The 25,555-nt window shown below is 35.6% G+C and overlaps 1 pseudogene; it reads left to right on the forward strand.

Moving 5' to 3' along the window:
• The first annotated feature begins 5,142 nt into the window (after nucleotides 1–5,142).
• LOC149222414 (dolichyl-diphosphooligosaccharide--protein glycosyltransferase subunit DAD1 pseudogene) lies at nucleotides 5,143–5,496 on the forward strand (annotated as a pseudogene).
• The last annotated feature ends 20,059 nt before the right edge of the window (nucleotides 5,497–25,555 follow it).

The following is a 25,555-nucleotide window of genomic DNA, read 5'->3' on the forward strand; positions in this document are numbered from 1 at the left end:
ACTTCAGAAACTCTTTCCAACATGATTTTCATACTTTATTTTTTGTAAATTGAGAGAAATTTCCTCTAAATGCCAAAAGGTTCAGATTTATTATATATTTAATCATTGTTTACTAGTACTAAAACAATTTCATGATATATAATGCAGCTCACAATATGACTAGACAAATGAGAAATAATTAAATGAATGGAATAATTGCTTTCGCCCTGCTGCTATTGGTACTTCCCTTCCCAATGGCACTGCATCTCTAAAGGTGCCTACTCCTTTCACAAGTGGCCGGTGACCAAAAAAGTTGTGAAGAAAGTTGAGGGTCCTTTTATCCAAAACTAGAGACACATTATTTTTCACGGGTTTTTTTTTTTTAGGGTAAAAGTGTATTCTAATATTTTCACTGGTCTTTTATTAACTAAATAAGCTTCCATTTTAAAATCCCAAATCTTTAGATGGTTCCTCAAATCAGCATTTGTTTCCAACTATCATAAAACTGTGATTTCCCAACAATATGGCACAATTGGATGGGTCTTTGAAAGAGTTTTAATCATTTGCAAGCTGAGGAAAGCTTGCTTTGCATGCACCAATACGTTTTCTCTTCTGTCATATCACTGTGAGGGGCATAAACTATGAGGCATAAGCATTGTTTTCCTTTAAAGAAGGACCATTGTCCTCCCCCTCACAAATAGTAGCATAATGAAGCGGTCTTTGGCATTCTTGGTTTAGTGTTTTATCTTTTCATGGCCAACAATGGTGTCTTATCCACATGAGCAATCCTTTCAAACATTGACAAGAAAAGAATACAATGCAGGAGAGAAATAAGAATTAACATAAAATATTCCTTGAAAGAGTTTGATTCAGTTATTTCCCTATCTCTACAACCAACATCAAACAACTATTGATAAAAATATTTAGCATTTATCAACTCAACCATACATCAACCGGGTTATGAATCTCTGCCAGGTTGAGATTTAGGACGGGTCTTCTTAAGCTTAGTCCTGCGCTCAACAGAGTACATCTTCCAGGATTGTCTCCACCAGCTCTCATGTTGCCCCATTAATTTTTGCCTGGAAAACACTTTCTTTAACACCTGAGCTTCAATTTCCACATGTCTAATACAAGGCATGTTCATAATTTCTGATATTTGAAAGACCATCGTTGATTCATTTTCTTGTTCCTAGGCATTTTCCTTCCATCCATTGTTATTCTATTCAAGTAAGATCACTCAGCGGATATTACAAATCTCCATGACCACCTTAATGTACCAATTTTCTAGGTATCACATGATTTTTCTACTTAGGTCTTGATTCTCATTGAGTTGCTTTGTATACAGGTGATTTCCTTGCTCTCGGATCACATCTCTCAAGTCAGCATTGTGTATCTTATTGTCCCAACCTAGGGTTTTGATTTGGTGTACTCTACTTTTGAGTCGATATGTCTGTACTACTCATTATCAATACTATCATGGATTTTTATTCTCAAGTGATATATACATATCTGTGTGCTCTCAGGTGTCACCTTGATGGATCTTCACTACTAGATCCATGATATTCCATTTCTATCATTGTACTGCTTGGAACAACTCTCGTTATTGTTAACTTCACTTTTCTTGATATTACATGATTTCTTTGACATATTCTCTTAACCCTTAGACTCTTAATCAATTATATGGATAGTATTTATCTGTTCATGAATTCTATTATTCTTGAATTGAATTGATATATTTCAAATTCTATACTCTGGCATTCCAAGGCATAATCTTAATGCATACTGTTCTTGGAAAGAAGGTCTAATTTGAACAATAATGCATAGCTCTGGTATCTTCTGACTTGTGTTGTTGATTCCCTAGCAATATGCCCATGTTTGTACACTTTGAATTCGTTATTCTTGTAACTGCCCCATTCTTAGTGTGCAATTAAGTAACACATGTTGCAGTCTGACTTTTGCAACCATTCTAGATTCGCTTATTTGGAAGATTATGTAGCTCATCCTAACTCATAACTATGCATTCCTCTGCCTCAGGATTATTAATGGCATTTTGTAAGTATTGATTGGTATCTATGTAGCATTCCACACAAGTCTGAAGACTAACGTAGGATTTCCTTTTAATAGTAACTGCTTGGGCCTTCTCTACACAGGTAACAACTCTGTCAATACAAATGTAGATGCCAGACTGTGTAACGATTCATGCCAATATAGTATTGGCCAGTGCTGGTGTCATAACATTTCTACTGCCATGTTGAATAACGCTAACGCTCTGGTCCAATGCAATGTTGCCATTTCCATAACATTGTCATCTATGCCTACTAACCCAAATTTAGGTTGATTTATCTGATCAAAGCTATGCATTACATAATGGTGTCAGCTCTCTTAAACTAGAACTTTATCTTTATGTTTTTCATTTGTCTTTCTTGGATCCTCGTGGCAGTTGTTATAGGATTGATAACATATAGATTTATGCGGCCACTTGCACTGAATGACAATACAATTGCCTTTTGCAAGGTTGGTTCTTTTGATCTTGATCACTAATAGTATCAAAAAGGAAATAAATGCAAGCACATGCAAATATTTATGAAAGTTGAAATCATTCCAGTAAAAGAAAAGATGAGGGGAAAACATATACAACATAGACTTTCTTTTGAAAGAATCAAATTCTATTTGAAAATTGAACATTTTCAAGAAATGGCCATGGAATAAATATCCTATATCCCTTTGCATTCTTTCCTCTAAGATTTGTACTACTCATTGTTTCCTTTCTTCCAATTTCTAATAAAGTTTATATTAAAAAAAAAAATTGACAATCTCACTAGCCTCAATCCAAAGGATTGACAGTGGAACAACGAAATGGAAATTTATTGACATCATGAAAAGGATGGCAAAATGTAGCCATTTTGTTTGAAACTAAGGTAACTTTTAAATTCAGCAACTCTTCATTTTATTTTCGGCCATAAATTTGTTTTATTTGATTAGAGAATAATATATATATATATATATATATATATATATATATATATATATATATATATATATATATATATATATATATATATATATATATATATATATATATATATAACTATTTCCATTTATTGAGCCTCGTAAGTGAAATTTTATTTTATACCTAAATAACATGATAATAAAAATTTCCTACCTGACCTTTGGTCGACAATCCAAGTTGATCAAGTGTTGGGACCTTGCTCCACCCATCAAGGTCACCCACACCATTCTTTGAAAAAGGTCCAAGTGAGGTGGGCATCTTATAGTAAGGTCGGACTTTGCACTTTGACTCCACTGTCTTTCGGAATTCAGTATACACATCAAGGATGTATTAATGTAAGTTAAGATGGAATGAAAGAGGATTGGGACTGATTGGATTATGTGTGGAACTCATATATCTCTGTATTGAAATATCCAGTTTTCCAGTCTTGAACTTTCACTTTGTATCACCACACCTATGATACTGCGATATATATATACTTGTGTTGGTTAGACCAAGTGATTGGCATACTTAAATACTTATCTATGTTGTACTTTTCTTTAGCTTTCTTTATCTTGCTTCCAGTGTTACCTAGGAGTTGCTTTTGCACTCCCACATTGTATTCACACGGGATGTATCATTTTGTGGACATTAATGTACTTATCTTATCTTATCTGCAATCTGGCCAAATATAATACAAAGACAAAATCCTGACAAACTAGAAGAGTTTTACAATCATACCTTAGGGCACTTTCATTGCTGTTGTATATGTGTGTTGCAGACAGCAAAGGAAAACATATAAGTCTTGGCCCATGAAAGCTCATATATTAAATATATGAAATATATCTGTGTTGAACAACCACTGAGATAATCATACAAATTCTAACCTTTATTATAATGCATATGTGCCATAATATGCAGTTAAACTATGGAAACAGAGTGTTTGCGTCTCAGCCACAAAGAATGTCAAACAAGTGGCTATCATCTGTCATTGGTTGTGGTAGCAGTGAAAAACGATTAGTGCTGTAAATTGATTGTGCATGCACTGATTGCTTCACAGTTGGACAGTTGCCATAAACACGGAAACAACTTGCTAATTCAGGGTAATTAAGGGTTAGACCCACTCCACATGCAACCCCGTTGAGAAAATGAATATTCAATATACGTTTACACTCTCCTGGAATTTCATACTTGCAAGTATACCTTACTCCATGTCAGGACTCATCACGAACCACCATTACTTTATAACTATGTATCCATAAAATTCTGCCATTTTATTATTGCTTTTAGTGGCAACTAAAGACATAGCTAATATAGCGAAACCAGCATAAATATTAAAAATGCAAATATCCATTAACTACATAATTAATTTCATCAGAAACACTCAATTAGTGAAGCATAATAATGGAACAACGTATCTAATGTCATAGCAAGAATTGCATGTATATAGCAGGAAAGGAGGAGCTTTCCAAAATTTTCAATCTGGCACTAAAATTCTTCAGTGTCTGTCAACAATAACTTATGTTCTCGCTCATCTTCCATAAGTTATGACGATTTGGATGCCATGAAGTGAACAGATCATGCCAATGTCGATTAATTTTATAGTCTCAGGGAAGTTGTTTGACATTGAGCCAATAACATGTTCAGATCAAGACATAATGGGTGGTCAGGCCAATTGGTGGTTCATGGAGTCATGGCTCTGCTCATTTAATCAATGTACATTGTTCCTTCCATCGCTGATTACACAAAGAGCTATTAAAGTGTTACCTGGCAAATGGTTTGGAAGTTTGAAATAATATCTCTTCTAGTCCAGCTAGAAACCCAAATTTACCTGCAGCTCAGGTCATCAATATGGAAAAAGTATCTTGTTTTTGTTTTGAAGTGTCACCATCCTCCTTGACTACAAGTGAAAGACTATGTCTAATTCCATTCTATGAGGAAATTAAGCAGAGCCAAATTGATTCTCAATATGATTCGATCCTAAGTCAAACTCATCAATTTGAGTTGCAATGAGGACTCAAACTCCCAAGTCAAACATGAGTTAGGTTGACTTGACAATTCTAACTCAAATCGACTTATTATGTCCAAAATCCATATTGTTCTGTAGTATGTACCATCATATGTACTTTGAAATGCATTAGAATTGAAAACTTGCATTATATGTAAAATGTTAAATGGGAACCTCAACAGCTAAGGATGCACAAGTTCTCGTTGCATCCCTTCGATCTGCATACTCTGCAACTCCTACCAAGTTGAAGATCATCGATCTGTATGTGGTCTACGCAGTTCTCACGGCAGTTGTGCAGGTTGTCTACATGGCAATAGTTGGATCATTTCCTTTCAATGCTTTTATTTCAGGAGTTCTATCTTGCACGGGGTCAGTTGTGCTTGCAGTTTGTTTGCGGATGCAAGTCAACAAAGAAAACAAGGGATTCAAGGATCTTCCTCCAGAAAGAGCATTTGCAGGTTTTGTTTTGTGCAATTTTTCACTTCACTTGGTGATAATGAACTTCCTAGGTTTGGAATGAGAGGGTACCCATCACAAAGCAATAAAAGAAGAATTGGCTGCTCGCCTTTCCTTGAAATATTTCGTTGCTAAGGATTTAGTGGTAGTCAAATACACAAATACCTGAAATTGGCTTCTTGGTTAATGTAGCTCCCTTAATTTTCTCGTGTTTTGGATTCTTGGCATAGAAGACATTGTACTATTACTTATTGCAACATAAATATAAGCTATTGCATTATTATACCTTCAATTGATCATTTCATATTGTGGTTCAAGTCTTTGAACTCTGTTATATGGTTTGACTCTTGAGAAGTCAGTGCTATCAATAAGCATCAAGCAGAGATGATAGAGAATTTGCTTGTTTTTACTTTCCTGGTATATGTAGATATAGAAGGGATCAATTATTATTATCTAGAATCTAACAGCAAAGTCCAGAGCTTAAAGTACTATGGATTAAACATAACTGCAGAACTTTTGCTATAAATTCCATCCTTGACTTTTGGTTGACATGGTCTTTCTTGTTTGCAGAAGTCTATATTGCTCACTCATAAATTTTCTATATTGTTAGTGCACATGCTCTCGCAATCAGCAAGGAGATTATGTCAACATAAACATCTCTAGAAGGCATCAGTGATTAAATTGCCTGTTTGGGTTCACAACTAATTTGCACAGGGTTGGGTTGTTGGTATCAGATTGAGGATCAATAACAATAGCTAGTTTAGAATGTTGAGGGGGAAACAATATGCCAAAATGCTTTGGGGGTGTGGCTAAGTGAGGTACTGCATCAAGTCAAGATAATCAGGATGGTGCCATAAGACGGGCAGATTAGCACTTAATAAAATGGGGGTGAAATACATCGAATTGAATGGTCATAGAAATCAACTATCAACATAACAGAAAATAATAAAAATCAGTTCTGCAAGTGTTGTTGTGTGGAGATGTGGGTACAAGAGCAGGTATAACATGGATGAAAATCCTTCCAATCTCAACTTTAATGATGTGGTAATTTGCCATTGTGAAGGCGGGTGTTGTCTATGCTTCAAGTCTATGACCAGAGCATTAAGCAGACATATTTAGATGGAAACTTATTGCTATACTTCTGTGCTTAATTGTTATTTCTATGCTCCAGGATAGGTTGATATCCAATTTCGCCTCTCTTTGCCACAATTTTGGGTTAAATAATTCTTCCAGCAAGTTTCCCTTTCCTTCCTCTTCACATACGAGTATTTGTTCTTATTGTGTGGCTTGACTATGTTGAATAAAACATATGTTTTCTTTTGATTTATTATTTTGTGCTTAGATTTGGCAAGTCATATGAGTAGTCCAATTTACTTTCTGCATTGCAAGAGCAAAGTAAACTCAACAAGGTCAATTATAGAAAAGACTCTGGAAAGAAATGAAAGTTTATAGTGCATTCTCTTCACTAGGCAAAGTTGATGATCATGATGAACCTAATGTTATTCCTACTACTGCTGATGAGGATGGTGAACCTAGAGTTATTCTTACTGCTGATGATGATAAAGGTGAGTCTATTGCTATTCCTCCTGCTGATGATGATGAAGTTGTGCTTGCAAATCTAGCTAATAAATCTTATCTAGAAAGAATCCTTGGTTCCGAGGATGTATGGCTGTTACCAAAAAAAAATCAAGGATCGGGCTTCATAATTATTGGTTGCAGAGAGCCAATGAAAATGCTGAAGGGGAACTGCATCGCTTGTCTGAGATATAAAAGGAAGTCTGTGATGGGTTACTTCAACTTGATCGTAAGCTATACCTGCAAATTCTAAGACAAGCAAAAGTTATGGGGATGACAACCACTAGGGTAGCTGTATGTAATGTTTGATAAAGGAATGTTACTATATTGAAGCTTTGATCAAAGGAGATTATTCCCTCCAAGAGGCCTGTGAATATTGCTCTCTGTTTTGGAGTTATCAACATAAGGGTTATAATCTACAGGTATATCTCATTGTCTCTTGTATTTTCTTCTCAGCACTTACCATTATCAGAATCTTGTTCATGTTATGTTGTTTCTGCTGGATTAGAAAGACAGTGTTGCATTTCATACATCTCAATTTTTCATTGACAAAGAGTAAAGTGAACTCACTGTAATTTCCACTGCCAGGAAACCTATCAAGTACCAAGACGAGTACCGAATTAAACTGCAATAAAGTACCCAATAGAATAAACACAATTCAAAAGCAGAGTTCCACATGTTGAAAATTTCTGAAATGGCTACTCAAGCACAAAATAGAATAGAGTATGAACAGAATTTTCCGGGCTGGAAATTTCTCATATTCTAGCACATTGATGAAAAGCATTGATCAACATACCTCCATTTAAAACAAAATCTTAACATAACACAGTAGGTACCCTACTTGACAAGCTCTTAGTGCTTTGCTGCGTGTGCATGAAAAGGTCATCTGGAATTTAATTTTTGCTCTAATTTTCTTTTATATATATATAAGCAACTGAGTGAAATGGTACATATTCTCTTCTGAATGGATTAAAATATTAAATGAGTCTCCAACAAGTTCTCTATCATAATCCACTTCATACAAATGGCTACAACACAAATAATAAATATACGCTGCATAAAAGTGGCTTGCATTAGAATAATACGCATGTCACCCTCCATTTAAAACAGAAACTTAACCCAACACAGTATGTAACCTACTTGGCAAACTCGAAGTGCTTGGCTGCAATGTGCATGAAAAGGTCGTCTGGAATTTAGTTTTTACTCCTGAATTTCTTCTTACGGCACTAACTTTCAGCATTTCCTTTCATCAAATCTGGATAATTGGGATTTAATCGTTATTAGCTACAACTTACACCTCGCTACCAGCTTTTGGGACGACCGAAGATATCAAAGAGTTTAGAGGAACTTAACAAAATCCAGTGCTAAGGAATGGGCGTAAACTGCAAAACAATAAATCATTGACCGAATGAACTCGAAGACTACAAGCAGTCAAGATCCCATTGACGCTAAATCTCATTATGATAATAAAAGCTTGCTTCTCGCTTATTCTTGTAACCCAATCGTAAAAGTTACTTCCTCCTCATAGTCTGTAGCTCAAAAGGATTCAGTTAATTGAGACATCAAGGATAAATATGAACATATGCTCAAAGAAGCAATGCCTTCTTTATGACATCACAACCCAACACTGCACAAAACAAGTGAAAGTCCATGGAAAGCTACTATGTTCTAGATAGAGATATACATCGATTTGTTTCTCAAGTAACAAATTTCTCTCTACACTTTGGTAAGCGACAATGATGGATAGAATTAGCCAAGCAGAAGTCAGTTTGTTTATTATTTACGGAATCCAGGCAGAATTTTCACCAAACAATGAGTTTTAACTTATAGACATTAGTTTGACTTTTAAACTCCCTTGATGTGGACCCAATGTATACTTGCTGTGATTGCCACATCGTGTACAGGTTAAACAGGGAACATATGTAACAGTGCTTCCTGAATCCACAATTAGAGAAAATTATTGTGGCGGCTTTCCAATTCAGAGCCTTGTAGTATAGTAGCTATACCGATTGCCTGGTACATTAACGCTGGCATTAATTTTCCACCAAATTACGCTCTAAAGATTTCAATTTCCAGGCATTTATGGCCAAGTTTAAGCACTCAGCGGTGGTAAAATAAAATCACAGAAGACAGGAAGCTCAACTTACTATTGACTGCCTTTGCTAGACTTTGTTGGTCCCTCTATGAACCGCACATGCCCAGATTTATCTTGCAGAGAGTCTAATCCGTATGCTATTCTCAGATAATTGGCTAGCGCAAAAAAATCAATTATAAAACACAGAAACTCCTCAGACTAGCCATCAGATTGGTGGAGGAAATGGCAAAGTCAAACTAAATGCGAATGGAATATGGGCTCCTGGCAGAAGTAAAGGCCAGTAGTCACGGGTGGGGATTCGCATCAAATGACAAGGAGACTTGTGGAAAATATAAATTGTGGGTTTAGTGGGTTTTGGGTCCAGATTTTGAACTAAAGCTCTGATACCAAGTGTAGGGGCCTGATTCCTATTATTAGAGTCTCAATTTATTATACACTAACAGATCTATTTTCCTACTGTTTTAAAAGTAAAAAAAATAACTTGCTGACCTTCTTACATAGATTTAAACATTTAACATCTTATCACTTTATCATAAGCAACATAAATTAAGGTGAGCATTCCATTGATATCAACTTAACAAGAGTGGTCCATGGAAAATACCTGTTTCGACGGTTGATGATGATACCTTTGTCTTATAGCTCCTGCTGAATGCTCCTTCTCACCGACCCAACCGGATTTACCTCCCAGCCAACTAGGAAATAAATTCCTAGCCCAGGAAACCTCCACAGGTTCCCTAGCCCTCCGTGCCCAAGTCCAACCAGATATAGTGTGTCATCAAGAAGAATGTGCAAAACTAGATAATGATAATTTCCTCCTCTCAAACCCAAGAAACCTCCACAGGTTTCCAAGGTCTCCCAATGAAAATCATGACAAGGCCAAACAATCACAACCAACCCCCACAATCCTAAGCAAGACTCCCACCCCCCTTTTCTTCCTTCCCCCTTCCCTTTTTATACCCTCCTTCCCTTCTCCATCTCAACCACCTCTCATTAATGTCATTAACTTCTCATCCATCCTTACAATTGACTTCTCTTCTCCCAAGTAAGCTAGGGGTACATTTGGAAATGTGACATGAATATAAAATTGAGAATTTAATGGGAAAGGATCATGTCTTCTCCCAAGTAAATCTGAAAAGTACATTTGGGAATGTGAGGTGAATATATATATATTGATAATTAAATGGAGAGGACTATGTCTTCTCCCAAGTAAATGTGAGGGTACATTGGGGAATGTGAGATGTAATTACATGGAGAGGACCATGTCTTCTCCTTAGTAAATGTGAGGGTACATTGGGGAATGTGAAATGAATATATATATTGATAATAAGATGGAGAGGACTATGTCTTCTCCCAAGTAAATGTGAGGGTACATTGGGAAATGTGAGATGTAATTACATGGATAGGACCATGTCTTCTCCTTAGTAAATGTGAGGGTACATCGGGTAATGTGGAATGAATACATATATTTTGAAATAATGGAAGGAGACCATATCCTACCTAATATTAAATTTGAGAAGGTAAGTGGGGAATTTGAATAATGGAAATCATGAATTTTATATTAGACCAATATTTCTCAATATTTTTAGATAATGTGAACATTAACAAAATTTGTAGGATAAGATTTAAGTGGGGCATTACAATATATTAAAGACTTGTTCCAATTCTTATGATTCTGGTCAATGGTTCGCTTAATGATTCTGATTAATTTTTTATTCGTAGATTCAGCTAACCCATTCCCCTGTGGGTAATAATTGGCAGAGTATTTAAGCTTAAAACCTCTTTTGAGTGCAAATTTAGTCATAGCATTGCCAGAAAAATACGATGCATTATCAAATATTAAAGCAGAGGGTAAACCAAACCAGGTGATTATGAACTGCTCTATGAAATCAATGATGTGTTCGGCATTAGCTGTCTTCAGAGGAACTACTTCTACCCATTTAGTAAAATAATCTGTAGCTATAAGGATATACCTATGTTGTTTAGAAGAGTGAGGAACGATCTCACCTATTATATCCAATACCTATTGATCAAAAGGTTGTTCAATGTTGACTAGCTGCAAAGGTAATGATGGCTTCTTTTGTCTCCCAGCAGTAGTTTGACAAACTTAACATTTTCTTACGTAGCTATGCGCATCTTTGAATAGTGTGGGACAATAATAGCCTGTGCAGAGGATTTTATGTGCAATAGCATCTCCAGCATAATGTCCACCTGCTGGTCCATCGTGGAGTTCCTGCAACACCTTTTTAGCTTAAGATTTCTCAAGACATCTAAGGAGAACAGAATCATAATTCATCCTAAAAAGTACATCGTTCACGAGCTGATATTGCTTAGCCTTCAACCTTAGAGCCCTTTTCTTTGTATAATCTAGGTTTGAAGGGGCATATCCGTTCTTTACATAAAATATGATATCAGCGTATAATGAATCAACATCGTTTAGGATTACCTCGTACATTTGTATCTTTGTAGATGGTATTTCGGAAATAAGCGATGCTTCAGCCAACATTTTTCAAAAGCCTTGACCTTTTACAATATTTGCTGGTTTAATTTCAACGTCATATTCTTGTAATGCGATAACCCAGTTGGCTCTTTTCTCACCCACATCTTTCTGTAGTAAAAGATTTCTTACCGCTGGAAATGGTACTATGATCTTTGTATGGGTTTTTAAGTAGAAAGGTTCTGAAATATTTTATCGCTTTGAAAATAACATATGCTTGTTTCTCTACATATGAATAATTTAACTTAGCCCCTTGTAGATTTGAACAGAAAAAAGAAATTGGGGCTTCTGCCTTGTCTTGATTTGCTTGAGTGAGTATCGCAACATATGATCTATCAGAGACAAATGTATATAAAATGAAAGGATCGGAAAAATTTGGAGTTGCTAAAGATGGAGCGTTAACAATTGCTTGTTTGATCAAATTGAATGCTTCATATTTGTCCTGGCCCCATTTGAAGTTTGAGTTCTTTTTAATCATTGCTTGTAGAGGAGATACGATTCTTGAAAAATCTGGAACAAATCTCTTTAAAAAGTTAATCTGGCCAAGGAAATATTGCATAGCGTTCTTGTTGTGAGGCAAAAGTATTTTGGAAATCTCCTTGATTTTGTTGGGATCAATATGGATTCTAGATTTTGACACTATGAATCCAAGAAGTTTTCCTTCACTTAATGCAAAAAAGGACTTTTTGGGTTAAGTGAAATTCCATACCTTTGACACCGTTGGAATATCTGTTTTAAATCTCTAAGATGATTGCTTTGCTTCTTGGAATATACAGTTATATCATCCAGGTAGATTACTTATGATTTGTTTACTAATACCTTAAATGCGATGTCCATGGCCCTTTGAAATGTGGCACCAACATTGATCAGACCAAAAGGCATCTTTTGATAGGCATAAGTACCCCATTTGGTTTTGAATGTGGTCTTTAATTGATCATCGGGATGGACCAAAACTTGGTTATAGCCAGAGAAACCATCCAAGAAGGACATTAATTCTGATCCTGCAATTGCCTGCAATATTTTCTCCATAGGAGGCAAAGGAAAATTATCTTTTTGGCAGGCTTTGTTAAGATTTTGAAAGTCAATGCAAATTTTAATGTCTCCGTTCTTCTTTCTAACGGGAACCATATTGGAAACCCATTGAGAATGTCGCATGGGGAAAATGATTTTGGCTTTTAATAATTTATTGAGCTCAGATTTGATCTGATTTCTAGATTAGGATGGATCTTTCTCAGCTTCTGCTGGACAGGTTTTTCATCGTTTATCATTGGGATAGTATGTTGGATGATAGAAGTGTCGTAAGTCTTTAGTTCATCATAGTTCCAAGCAAAGACACTTTTGTATTGTTTCAAGAGACGAACATACACTAATTTTTCTTCAGGATATAGGCCAAGGCCTAGGTTGATATTCTGTGACTTGGTATCAGTTCCTAGATTTACTAATTCATAGTTCAGAGTTGAACTTTGAAGTTTTGAATTGGTAGATCTTTTGAATTGATCTTTCAAATCATATAGATCTTCTAATTTGACTACTGATTTTGGCATAGCATTATTAGTGCTATCTTGTTGCAATTGTTTGTCATGTTAGTCCTCATCAATTATCTGATTGGTGTAAGATCCCTCAGAGGTGAGGAAGCTTACAATATCAGGATCATCATTGAAAATTTTCCAATTTGTAATGTTATCAGGAATCGAGGGTCTAAATATTAATTCAATTGAAAATTTATTGGGGCTAAAGTCTTCTGAGGGAATAAGCTTGGAAGCTACATTTGCCAAGAGATCAGCACTAGCATTTTGGAGTCTAGGAATTGATGAAATATTAAATGCTATAAAATGTTCAGTCAAATCTTGTACTAAAGATTGGTAATGCTTTAAATGACCTGATAGACAATGTATAGTATTCCGTACCTGTCTGATAACAATTTCAGAATCTCCAAAGACTTGTAGATATTTGATGTCTAATCCGATTGCTTTGTATAATCCTTGGACTAAAGCCTCGTATTCTGCAGTATTATTGGTGCAATCAAACTCGAGTCTACAAGTTAGCATAGTTTTGTTTCCCTCTGGACTAACTAATACGCATCTTGCTCCTGCTCCTTCGTTAGACTTAGAACCGTCAAAAAATAACTTCCAAAATAAAGATTTATTTACAGGATTATCTATAAAATTAATACATTTAGAACTATCTGTTTGAGAAAAAATTTCTACTTGAGATAAAATAGAATGTTCTAAGTAAGGTGAAGTGTGAGCATTAAAATTTCCTAGGAAAGAATCAACAAAATAGTTGCCAATTATATTATTGTTGTATGCTATTGGTTCATTTTCTCCTTCCAATTCTGTTACTATGTATTTCTGATGTCTTTCTCGCTCAACCTTTATTTGATTTGGTTTACCATTGTAAGGGAGCCACATGTGCAACCAATCGGTTGCAAAGTATCCATGAAGTTTTTCTGACCAATCCCTACTAAGAATTAAGCCATAGAATTCTGGAATGTTTGCAACTAAAATATCGATAACTTGACATACCTTTGGATTAGATGACAGCCTTATGGTAACCCAATTTAATTCGCCGATCACATCAACTTGCGACCGATCCAGCTGCACTATGCACACAACAGATTTTTGAGGTTGAACGTTCAAATTTTCACATATCGATTTAGGTAAGATATTGGATGAAGCTCCTGAATCAACTAAACAATTATGCAATTTTTTATTGAAAATTTCATAAGTAAGAAGAAATGGCGGAGTATGAGATCTTGACCTTCCTCCAATTAGAGCGATGTCGTTTGGATCAACTTTATTAATCACATTATTTGGAGGTCTTCCCATATCATGGGAAGCTTGCGAGATTACAGCGGCGGGCAAAGGTGTAACTGGTACTGCATGTAATTCTTTCAAAAGGAGCTTTAGTTGATGTTTTAACTTGCTCAATTCATAAAAAGTGATGTTAGCCCTATTCTTCTTCATGTCTTCTATAATATTATACTCCATTTCATCTGAAACAATCAATGTTTTAGATGGAGTTGGTGAATCTATTTGGACTAGGCTTGTTTGAGTCTCTTTGGATGTCATTTTCTTGGCTACGACTTTATCCTTAGGCATTGATCTTGTGTTATTTGGCTTAGGAATAGGTTGAGAAGGATCGAGTTGATTTCTAGTTCAAGTACTAATTGGCGATGCCTCTTGATCGTCTTCATCTGGGAGGATGAAATCCCACATACCTTGTACCTCTACAACTTCTTCTTCATCGGTAGGTTCTTTGGTAGCAATTTCCTCTTCTTCTTCCTTTGATTCAACATTTGTAATAGCGTTAGGAGGCTTTGAATCAGTCGAAGGATTTATTCTATAAGGCTTGTAAGGCTTTTTAGAAGAAGTCTCTGCTACTTGTTTCTTTATGTCAACCATTTTGTTAGACATGGTTTTCAAAACTTTCTGCAATCCCTCTAAATCAAATGGGTCTTTGGGCTGTTTTTTCTTTGGATCTTCTTTGAAAGAAACCTTTTTAGATTTACGTTCTTCAACGACATTTTTCTTTTCTAGAGCTATGATGCGTTTCTCTACCACTATTGCTTCCTTCATATTGTCAGCTAAAGTTGTTTTGTTAGCTCTATCAATGAAGATTGTTATGTTTGATGGTAAAGTAGAGATGTACCATTCACTTCGCACTTCTTCGCTAGGTTCAGAAGCAGTAGGAATTTTGTTCAACAGTTTATTAAAACGCGAGTTAAAATCTTTGATAGGTTCCTTTGACTCAGCCCTAAGGTTAGACAGGTCATTGATTAATGTCGCAGTGGACCTGTCATCACCAAACTTAGTCAAGAATTGTTCTTGGAAGATATCCTAACTAGTAATAGACCCGGATGTTATTGAGAAATACCGTGATCTGGCTGCTCCTTGCAAAGTGTAAGGAAAAGGCCGAATGATAGCGTCTTCATTAGTAACCCCATTGAGATTTATGGATAACATAAAGTTATTTATGTGTTCTTCTGCTAGCATGCCTACTTCAGGATTAAACTTAGGCAGCCATTTTTTGGGATGGGCTGGTAATTGACTCAAAGACGCAGGCATTAATACTGCCCCTGGGTTATTCCATGGCATTTGGGCCATCGTTGAACTGCTAACAAAGGAGAGCACAGAAGATGATCCCTGCGGTTGGGAAGATGAGGATATTACAGTTCCAGATGTTTGAGAAGGAGATGTTGTAGTTCCAGTGGTCTGGTGGACGATGATTTGAAGTGGAGGAGTGGATGGTTGACTTCGTAGTGGAGAGGTTGAGATGGATGATGATGATGAAAGAGTCTCACTATTAGACCCTTTAGGTGATTTCCTTGCTCTATTCCTTGTAGGTAGAGGTAACTCGGTTGGCTCAAAACCAAACTTTTCGCTCTTTAATCTAGTGAGAGGATGAGCAGGGTTATATTGCGAAGTCACGCTTCCTTGAGATTTATTAGATCTTTGAGGAGATATTGAAAATCGCTGAAGTTTATGAATCAAAGATTCAACTTCAGGAGGTTCAATAGTATATTTGTCTGAAATGTCTGGGTTTGTGGCAATGGTTGTTGTTCTTTTGACTTCTTACTCAAGATTTAAAGATTCTAGATGTGATGGAGAAGTCGGGGGAGATGGTGAGGGCGATTTACTCTTAGAATGGTATTTAGATTTATACTTACTTGCCATTCATAGTTCGGGGCCCTCCTAGCGCCAAATATGTTGAAGCCCTGAAAATCAAGTCTACAACAAGGGGGATACCCACCTGGTCCAGACCTTGGTTAGCAGCTCCTTTTCCGTTTGGTATAGTGCGTCCGACTAGGGATATGGGACCAGTTTCCCAATATATGTGTGTGTGTGTTGAGAATTGATATTTCTTTCCTAATGATTCCTAAGTAAAATGATTTTTATCCTAAATCTAATCTAACAACATGAAATTGTATTCTAATAAATAGAAATATCTAATTCTAAACTAACCCGAGATGTAATTTTTCCGTTATGCAATCTAAAATGATTTCAAATAACAGTTGGTAATAAAAATCATTCAACTGCTATGAGAAAAGAATTCAATAAAGATAAACCATTTCATATAAAAAGTTAGACGAAACAGTTGTGAAAAACATATTGCATAATAAGCTACTCATATATTAAGTATAAATAAATAGCTATCACCATACAAAAGTGCCAAATGATAACTCAAGCATTTAAGCATTCATATATAAATAACTGAACATGAATATCACCATAACACATAAGCAGAAACAGTTAAGAGATAAAAGTACCATTTATAACTAGTTCTATTCATGAGCTCCAACAATAATGATATATCTCTTCTTAATCCAACATCCACTAAGAGTACAAAAGTGCAACATCAGTAGTAGATATTAAATGCAGATATCAATAAATCATGTTCCATTCATTCGTCAAAACCTCCTCGGAGGGTGCAAAAGTGCATGTTTTGAGGACAAGTTTTTGATAAATTTTTGGACCCTTCTCTAAATGCATGAGAAGGGTTTAAATACTACTAACTAATTCTAAAAATAATTTATTACAAAAATGTAGGATGCGGTTTAAATGACCATCCTCATTTCAGGAAAAAATAAAGCAAAATTAAAGCTAAAAATGAATCTGAAACTAAAACTAATAACTAACTATCTATGTATTTGTTCCTTGTAGTTGCAAGCATTCAACATTTGCTTGAGGAGAGTTGGCTGGCTGACTTCCGACTTTAGTTGTCCTGCGAAAACGGAATCGGTAAGAGTTGGCGCTATCTTCTCGGCAGAATTGATGATACATTTGAGAGTCATGCACTGGCTGTGTGATTTTACCAAGTACGTCCAGTAAAAATCCAAATTCAACTTGGTTAACCTTTGGATTGAATCTGCCCTTTCTTGAGCCTTCTGTCTCCAGCTTGTTTGTAGATGCTATACATTTGGTAGATATTTACATACTATTTGAAGATAAATACCACTGGTTTTGAGTTCCATTTTTACCTTCCGTCTTTAGCACTTGTTTCCTACAAATTTCCGAGCTTACAGGTGACTGAGCAATTAGAGGCTTTCCATCTCGAGGGGTTTTGCTGGCGATGCGCGATTAGGCGCTAATCGCGCATCGGAAACTGCCTCCGTTTCATGATCCGGGTTTCCGTGGTGCGATTTTCGCCTCTTGCACGCTTTTTGTTAGAGGATATAAAGCTTAAATTTTGTGGAAAGAATGACTTATACATTCTTGGTTCTGAGCTTTAAATTCTCTATATATGATATCAGCATTATCTAGTACCCATTTAACCATGTCCGTGTATGGAAGAATTTTGGGCCTCACCGCTATCCTGTGCAAGAATGAACATGCTAGATCTGTAATAGATGCCTCAGAAGACCCGTGTGAGCCTGCAGTAGCCGTAACCTCCATTACCTTGGGATCTTCTTCCTCAAGTAAACTATACATGCCTTCCCAAGTAGTAATACCAACATCTTTGTTACAGGTGGTGTCTGTGTACAAGGGTTTCATCTCTTTATCTTCAGAACTAGGAGCTTTACCCTTCTTTCCCATAATATCTTGAACAATGCTATGTATACTTCTCTGCTCTTCGCTCCTATAGTTTACAAATGAGGTGAGAATGATGATAAGAAAAAGGTGACAGGAAAGCTTTAAATGCGGAAAACATATAAAATATACCACCTTACGTGAAATGGCTCCTTGATAAGATCAAAACCATATTTTATTAATGATTGCCAACTAACTCATTAATTAACATTAACGCGCATAACTGGGCCTCGGTTTATGAAAAACGCCTTTCTCGAACAACGGGCCCTGCAGATCTGCGATAAGGCAATCTTGCGATTTGCTTCGCAATATCACAAATCGCAATATCGCAAATCTCAATATCGCAATATTGCAAATCTGTTGCGTGTGGTAATCATCCGTCAATGTGTTTTCTGTGAAATGTGATTCGCGAGATGCGCCATCGCATATCGGTGGTTTAAGGCATTTCAGCGTAAGTGATGTTTGAGGCATGCGATGCGATGAGGGTCTTTTGATGCGTGATTTCGCATCACAATTTCACACTTTTAGAATTCCGATTGTAGGAAGCCATCCATTACCCTTTTTGCGATGCGACACGTCTTAAGGAGTGATTTTATTCTAATTTATCATAAAACTTAAGTCTTTTTAGATTTTTTGAGGGTATTCTCCTAAGTTTATGATAGTAAGTTTTATTGAAAAAGGAAATACAAGCATTAATTGATTTTTTAAATTTTTGAATAAGGGTCCCCACTTATTTAATATTAGTGATAAAACTAAATATGAAGGGGGGTTTGTTTCTGGCCACAACACCATCTAAGGTTTGTAGAATATTTTGTTCCATATGTTCAAAATTTTAATCTTTTTTTTCCATTTCTTCTTTATTTTCATCCATCTTTTGTTCCCTTTAATTTTGTAATTTTTCCATTTTTTGATCCATATTTCATTTAATTACTTCTTACACATGTGATAAATGAACATTTTTCAACATAGTATCCTCCATTTTCTTAAATCGGTTCTCGAATATGGATAGCTAGGTATAGATCTCTTCATTGTCTTCATGAGTGCTTTCTAAAGGTTTAATTGGTACATTACTTCTTGGAACATTATTAGCCATGTGGGGCAATATTAATACTCTTGTTTTTTCTCCTTAGTGACAATTTTTGAATCCCAAATAATAGATCTTCCAACGAAATTCTATGTCAATTATAAGTTACATATGTTTCAAACCCTAATTTGGAGATTGTCTCGCTAGTTTTGTATTTATCTTGATATATCTCTAAAATTTAAGCCCCTTTGAGTTTAAAATTTTGTCTTGGAATTTTTGTTATGTCTTCTTCAACTCTTGAAAATTTCACAATTTGAAACTTCACCAGAAAAAGTTATAGCAAAATTTCTAAAATGACTTATTTGATACTAATTTTGATATTAATAAAAAACCCTAACTTCCATAAGATATTTCTCAAAAATTTTAAAGATTAAAAATTTGAAAAATTTTCCACATGTAATATGTCTCCTCGAGATTTTGAAAACTTTTAAAGTCTGAAATTTCACCAGAAAAAGTTATAATGAAATTCCAAGATGACTCATTTAAAACCAATTTCAGGATTAGTCACAAACCCTAACTTCCATAGACTATAGCTTTGAAAGTGTAATGAACCAAAACATCAAATTTTTACCAGTATTTCTTCTTAAATTTCTCAAAATTTTGATCTAAACTTTCTTAGAAAAAGTTGTAGTGAAAATGCCAATATAACTTGTCTAAAACTGATTTTAGGATTAATCATAAACCATATCTTCTATAGGCTATATCTCCAAAAGTATAATGAAATTAAACATGAAATTTTTACCACTTGTATCTAGATAGTTCTCCTTAATCCCCCAAAAAAAATATTGTTTAAAAATTTCTAACAAATAGTTATAGTAAGCATTCCAAGATGTCTTTATTGAAGGAGAAAACACTAAAGATCTTATGCTCTTGTATGGACTTGAATTATCCAGGTGGATAATAGTGTCCACCCACCTATTCCACTTAACTCATAGCACAATTTCCTATCAGTTTCCTATTTTTCAGCATAGTTTCCTATTTTGGTAGTTTTCTATTTTTGGCAGTTGTTAGGTCATGAACTACCAAAGTCGTTTTGGGGCCCTAAATGACGTTTTTTGGGGAAACTGTCAAACATGAGTCTACGGAAATGTTTGCAGTAAAAATTTGTTCTCCTTGGATAGACCTTTCTAACATACTATTATGCATGCCAAACATAGATCGTATGCTAAAGTTATGACCCCAGGAAGTTGACATTCCAACTTACCCCATCAGGACCCATAAGCCTTTGGTGCTTCATCTCCTAGGGTTATGGTTTTGGATTTTTAGGGTTTCTTATTATTTATTCATGATAAAAAGGCCTCAAAGCCTCATTGTAACACAATTCAAAAGGCGTGTAGCCACCACATCTCTTCTTAGAGATAAGCTACCACCATTCGAGCTAATTTGCTTTCTTTTTGCATGCAAATAATCTCATCATTTCTATTTATTAATTGAACTTCAGTTTTGTTGCATCTCTGTGTTTATGTTTTAAATATATATTTCATTATGTTCCTTCGTATATCTAGACCATTGAAATTATGATTTAGAAGTTAGGATTCATAGGGGATATAAGGGATATAAGGGTTGGAAGTCATAATGGTTAAAGGTTTAACTTTTTTGATATATAGGTCATCGATTCCACACTATCACTTTTAATAATTATATGTGTCAAATGATAGGAGTTACATGGGTTAAGTGTTTTTATTTTGAAGGGTTTTATGTTATGAGGAATAAAAATGAGAAGATTTATGGGTTATAAGGGTTACTAGATAAGGTTTATGGTGATTAGATATTTCTCTAACTTGACAATTAGGATTTTGTGCATACAAAGGTGGTAAATGAGATCAATAAACATGTGACATTGGCATTCGATCATTTGTTAGGTGGTTGGCTTCCAGTTTGGAACCATTTACACACAATAATTGATAGAGTTAGTTATTGGCCATACAAGTTGTTTAGTATGTTGGTTAGAGTGTCAATGCCAAGACAACTTACATAGTCAATATCTCAATTAATGTGTCTCAATCAGTGTCTCAATTAGTGTTATTTAAATGGATAAAAAATATTATGTTTGTGACTTATTTTCCTAGGCAAGTGTCTTTTCATGTGAGCAATGATGATAAATAAGTTATTAGGTTTGCCTAATGTTTATCCATATATCAACAAACTAACTTCAATCCTCAATGTATTACTGAAGGATTAAAAAAAAACAAAAAAAGAATTTGATGTTGTTTTTTCTTGTTGATGGTATCGACCTTAATTAACGGTTTAGTTAACCATTGTCAAAACCTTAATCGAGGCATTTTTTATTTTGTAATAAACCCTTGATCGAGGGCTTAAGAAAGAGACATTATTATCACATTCTACCTTGTTAAAAGGTGTGATTGAGGTTCATGAATTTATCCTAGATAATGAAACATAATATCCTCATATTTATAATATTTTTTTATCAAGAAACTAATATCACTTCGTCCTCACACATAAATTAAAAATGAATGTGTTGACACTAGGCCAACCATTATGGAGAACTTCCCCTTCTTCCCTAAAATTTCCGAATAAAAGGAAGAATAACCACCATTTATAAAAACAATTGGCAACCCTAAAAAATCCTATGAGAATTGATATTAAGACCTCTATAAACTTAGACAAAGTCATAAGCAAATTGATCCTTAAGACTGTCATATACTTTTTTCTTTTCTTTTCTTTTTGACTAAGTTGAGCCTAGGTCGAGGCTAGCATGTTTATTGGATGGAAGAAGAACAATCACCCCACAATGGGATGCTTATCACCAGGATTGTATGAGGCTCGGTTGATCCTAGACGCTCTTTGGAATAGTTTAATCCCCCCAAAGTGGCTTCCATCCTCAACCCCTACCCATGAGGTTTGAACTTATGATCTGGTGGGGACTAAACCCCACACAAACCAACTAGTCTACACCTCATGAGTAAGACTATCATATATTTATAATAACATTATAAAAATTGATACAACAAATTATTCATAAAACATTAAAGAAATTTACATATCACTTAACATGATATAATTACCCATTTTAACATTAAAAAATAATTATTATTATTTTAACTATTTATCTTTCTTACGAAAAACATTAATTAAGTAATGAGGGATTGCTTGAGTAAATCTATTATTTCATTTGGAATGTACCTTTGCATCAAATATGGATGTTCTATTAGCATAATTATCGGAAAATATATGAACTTGTTCTATGTCATTATACCTTCCACAACATTCAATTTTTCTTTTGAATATGTATTAATTTGTCTTTGACCAAAAATTTACATCGGTTATCCATAGTTTAACATTGGGAAATCAATTTTTGTTCTTTTCTATTATTATTTAAATTTATTTATTTGTAAGGTGATTGGTTGAGGTCTTATTAAGGGTGTTTTTTAGTAACTTCCATTTTTCTATTAGTTATTATTTTTTTTGTTTTTTGTTTTATTTCCTTTTTTTTTCGTGAATCAAACTTTCTATTAATTATCAAAAAGTTTAAATAGCATACAAAAAAACTAGTGGTCTCACACCGACCAGGTTTGTTTACCATTGATAAAAAACCATTAAAAAATATCCAAAATATATTAAGAGTTGTCGTCCAAATCCTACGAGGCCAAAAGCACCAAAACACTTGCAAAATGAATAGCACTCTAGTCACCATAGCTATTCATCAGAAGTGATGGATGCCATATTGTTCAGCCCTGTCCCCCAGGGGGAGGAGGGTGAAACTAGAAACCTACGTGTTGTTCCAAATAAGTCAGTCATGCTTCCAATTTATCCAGTTTGGCTGACATAAGGGTCTGGCTATGCCACACCACAATCACCCGCTCATGAAGATGGATTTGGAAATATTGCAACTACTAAAGAGTTGCCACCAGTGCCTCATGCTCCTCCTAGCGAGCTCTTTCATGAACCTCCAACATTGCCTGCACAGTCTACCCTGAAGACCTGGACGGAGCCTTACGATGATGGGTAACCCTGCGACCTCAACCATGCCTAGTCACTTTTCTACTACCACCTTTGTCACCATGCCTATTCACACCACCTCCACAGTCATGACCCCTGATTGAACTACTACCACCTCCATGACCATAATTGGTCATGGAACCCCCTCGTAGAGTATTCCTTTTGGGACCAGGAAGAGCTGGAGAGTATCAAACCACATAAGAGGACCTTGGGGCTAGTTTCATGATTTCCCCTACAACACAGGAAACCCCAGACAACCAGCAATTGGGTGCACCAGAAATTTGGCTAATTCCCTCCCAACACCACTGCAACCACTGCAACACTCTTGGAAGGTGCTCTCGTCTTTCAAACCAGCCACCTTTTTCAATAATGAAAGGATTTAAACAAAGGAGCCTCCCCCCCCCCCCACTCTCCCAAGGTTACCACCCACTCACAAGGTTGAGAATTCCCACCTCCCACTAGACATCACTCCACCAATGCTTTTCCTACCTCTATAAGCCCACACACCATACATAAAACACTTCCCACTTCACCAGCAACTAATAATTCCACCTCTTCCAAAGCCCTCTCACCAGGATGAAGCAATAATGCACCTCAAAGCTTCGCCCCTTTACCAAAAACTTAATAAGAAGCCCTGCAGCTCCCCAGACTTCTCTAGGTACCCCAAGTAATAACACGATTTTCAATTCAATCACATATTCAGACTTTAGAGGATTAATTCCCTAATGCACCAAATACAACAATTCCTATAAATAAAAGGTTAACAAGGAACCTACAAACTGCAAGCAACCCTGTAGACCACCATGCAAAATGCACCAAATACAACAATTCCTAGAAATAAAAGGTTAACAAGGAACCAACCACCTTTTTCAATAATGAAAGGATTTAAACAAAGGATCCTCCCCCCCCACTCTCCCGAGGTTGCCACCCACTCACAAGGTTGAGAATTTCCACCTCCCACTAGACATCACTCCACCAGTGCTTTTCCTACCTCTATAAGCCCACACATTAGACATAAAACACTTCCCACTTCACCAGCAACTAATAATTCCACCTCTTCCAGAGCCCTCTCACCAGGATGAAGCAATAATGCACCTCAAAGCTTTGCCCCTTTACCAAAAACTTAATAAGAAGCCCTGCGGCTCCCCAGACTTCTCTAGGTACCCCAAGTAATAACACGATTTTCAATTCAATCACATAACAGACTCTAGAGGATTAATTCCCCAATGCACCAAATATAACAATTCCTAGAAAGAAAAGATTAAAAAGGAACCTAGAAACTGCAAGCAACCCTGTAGACCTCCATGCACAGTCCACCCAACCGACACAGAGTCTTGGGAAAACCCGCTCGTCAACCATGATGCTCAAAGCATGCTGTGAGCCCACTTCCCGTAAATCCCAACCCACTAAACAATGGGGAAAGACCTCCCATTAGGCAGAGCATACCAAAATAGGCTAAAACTAACTAGAAGGTAGAGACAAGAGCACTTACCAAAGGAGCTCCACCATCCTAGAGTCCAAGCTCACACCGTCCACCGAAGGTTCCCAATTCCCTGTCTACGCCATAGGTTGCATGCATGATTTTTCCTTTGTGACTCCCACTAATATCCTACATAAGTCACAAATATTTTTTTATTGAGCATTTTAATCACGGAATGACCTGACCAGGTATCTCCCCAGTCTGTTAAACACTTCCCTCTACATTTCCGCCAACCTAGAGATTCACACGCTTTCCAATTAAGAGTTACATTACATGGGGTCGACACGCCTTCCCTCCCGCCACCTCATTGTATATAAGCTATCATGGATGCACGCGGGTGTTATCTGCCACTGAGTTATCCTCCTCTTGGGAACGGACCCCAATCAGGTTAATTTTGTTTCCTTTTATTTAATTTTTTTATTTTGATTTCTTTTTCCATTTTTCTATTATTTCCATTTTCATGAGTTATAGTTTTTTCGATGACAAATTTTAAAGAGGAAAAATATATATATATATATATATATATATAAGTCAAATTAATTTTTTTGTTTTATTACTTTTTAATTTGACTTATATATATATATATATATATATATCTTTTTGTATGGTTTTTTCCAATTCCATTAATCATAGTTTCTTTTTTCTTGTTAACACATATATTTTATAATTAATAAGTATTATGATAATTAGTTTTTAGTTTTTAGAATATTGTGAGCATTTCTTTCCTAATTTTATTAAGAATATTTTATTGATATATAGTTACTAGTTTTTAGGATCTTGTTTCCTAACTTTGTTGAATTTGTTTTATTTGCTCATAGTTTTTATAATTCCGCCTCCAAGCTATATCAGCCATTCAAGAAAATGGTATTCTTGAATTCAAGAATTAGAAAAGTTTCTTTTTCTTT

The sequence above is a fragment of the Pinus tabuliformis genome, chromosome Q (genome assembly GCF_031772625.1).
Source record: "Pinus tabuliformis cultivar Carrire ecotype Pingquan chromosome Q, CPIR1, whole genome shotgun sequence".
Classification (NCBI taxonomy): Eukaryota; Viridiplantae; Streptophyta; class Pinopsida; order Pinales; family Pinaceae; genus Pinus; species Pinus tabuliformis.